The following is a 2,517-nucleotide window of genomic DNA, read 5'->3' as shown; positions in this document are numbered from 1 at the left end:
AAGTGGACCAAGAAAAAAACAGAGAAGACTCAAATTACCAAAACTAGACATGAAAGTAAGGACATGACTATTCTGCAGATTTCAGGAGGATTATAAAAGAGTACTATGAATACCTGCATGCCAACACAGTGAATAACCAAGATAAAATGGACACATTTCTAGAAATACAAAACCTACCAAGACAAAATTATGAAGAAATAGAAAATCGGAACAGACCTATAACTCACAAAGAGATTGAGTCATTAATCACAAATCTACTGACAAAGAAAAGTCATAGACCTGATGGCTTTCCTGGTGAATTCTACCAAGAATTTTAAAAAGAACTAATACCGGCTGGGCACTTTGGGAGGCCAAGGTGGGCGTATCACAAGGTCAGGAGATCGAGACCATCCTGGCCAACATGGTGAAACCCCGTCTCTACTAAAAATGCAAAAAAAATAAGCTGGGTGTAGTGGCACGTGCCTGTAATCCCAGCTACTCAGGAGACTGAGGCACGAGAATCGCTTGAACCCAGGAGGCGGAGGTTGCAGTGAGCCGAGATTGTGCCACTGCACTCCAGCTTGGTGACAGAGTGAGGCTCCGTCTCAAAAAAAAAAAAAAAGAAGAAGAAGAAGAAGAAAAGAACGAATACCAATACCTCCCAAATTTTTCCAGAAAAAATTAGAGGAGGGAACACTTCCTAATTCATTCTATGAGGCTGGCCTTACTCTGATAACAAAAGCAGACAAAGACACCACAAGAAAACTACAGACCAATATCCTTTATGAATATTGACATAAAAATCCTCAAAAAAATACTAGCAAACAATTCAGCAGTGCATTGAAAGGATTCCATCCCACGACCAAGTGGAATTTATTCTTGGAATGCAAGGATATTTAAAATACAAAATTTGGTCAATGGAATACACCCCATTAACAGAATGAAGGGGCGAAAAGCACAATTAACAATTGATACAGAAAAGGCAACTGACAAAACTTAACATCCTTTCATGATAAAACATTCAACAAACTAGGAATCAAAGGAACATACAACATAATAAAAGCCATATATGAAAAACCCACAGCAAACATTATACTAAATGCTGAAAGACTGAAAGCTTTTCCTCTAAGAACAGGAATAAGACAAGGATGTCCACTCTTACCACTTCTATTCAGCATAGTACTAGAAGTTCTATCTAGGACAATTAGGCAAGAAAAAGAAATAAAAGGCATCAAAATTGGAAAGAAATAAATGAAATTATCTCTGTTCACAGATTATATAGTCTTACATATAGGAAACCTTAAAGATTCCATCAAAACAAAGTGTTAGAACTAATACAGGAATTCAGCAAAGCAGTGGGACACAAAGTCAACAGGAAAAGATTAGTTGCATTTCTATACACTAACAATAAACAACATGAAAAAAATTATAGAAATAATTCCGTTTACAATAACACCAAAAGAATAAAATACTTGGTGATTAAGGAGATGAGAGACTCATACAATGAAAACGACTATATATTGCTGAAATAAGTTTAAAAAGACATAAATAAATGGAAATATCCCATGTTCACGGATTGGAAGACTTAATGTTTTGGTTGTTTATTGTTTGTTTGTTTGTTTGTTTTTGCCAGACTCACTTTTTAATCATGGCAGGGCCTCACGCACACATGTACACATGCACACACTCAGGCTTCAGCTCTTGTTGAAAGCTGCAGTGTTGACACTCTGCACATGCTCCTCAAACATGGTGATCTCCTCCTCCAGCAAGTCTGTCCCCACCTTGTGTCCTCCACCACACACTGAATCTGCAGTTTCTGGATACCGTAGCCCACAGGCACCAGCTTGGAGGCTCCACAGACCAGCCCTTCCAGCTGGATGAAGCGCACACAGGCTTCCAGCTGGGCCGTGTTCCTCTCATCGTCCCTAGGCTTAAAGTCCAGCAAGATGGAGGAGTTGGCCACAACCACGGGCTTCTTGGCCTTCTTCTCTGCATAGTGCCGCAGCCATTCCTCCTGCAGCTGTGCTGCCTCCTTGTCCTCCTCCTCATTGTCGCTGCCAAAAAGGTCAACATCATCATCCTTGTCATCCTCTGCTGGTGTGATTGGCTTCTTGGCCGGGGCTCCATTTGGCACATGGGAGACAAGTGCTGGGTCTGAGGGACTGTGGCCTGGTGGCCAACAGAGCTCTTCTCCAGCACGTTCAGCCAGGCCTCCAGCTTGGACATGGTCTGCTGCAGCTCCTGCACCACACAGCACAGGCTCTGGTTCTCCACTTCCAGACTGGCGATCTGGACAACGAGCTCACTGTGTTCTCCACTGGGGCCACTAGAGGCCCTGGGGCCTGAGTTTCCCGCCAGGGATTTCTGGATGTTCTCTCTGGCTCTCGCAGTGTCACAGAGGATCATGCTGGCACCATTCTCCTGGCGGGAGGTGCTGGCCACAGGCTCGTTCATCTGCTTGGAGAATCTCCTTTCTGCATCATTATATTTTAACTTGTCGAACCAGATCTTCTCATGTATTGAGAAGTTTGTAGCCAT

General features: G+C 42.7%; 1 pseudogene; it reads right to left on the bottom strand.

Moving 5' to 3' along the window:
- Positions 1-1,673: 1,673 nt before the first annotated feature.
- On the bottom strand, positions 1,674-2,517 carry LOC104679450 (annotated as a pseudogene).

The sequence above is a fragment of the Rhinopithecus roxellana genome, chromosome 15, assembly GCF_007565055.1.
Source record: "Rhinopithecus roxellana isolate Shanxi Qingling chromosome 15, ASM756505v1, whole genome shotgun sequence".
NCBI classification, from domain to species: Eukaryota; Metazoa; Chordata; class Mammalia; order Primates; family Cercopithecidae; genus Rhinopithecus; species Rhinopithecus roxellana.
Note: the sequence above shows the minus strand (reverse complement) of the source record. Positions and strands in the feature narration are given on the sequence as shown.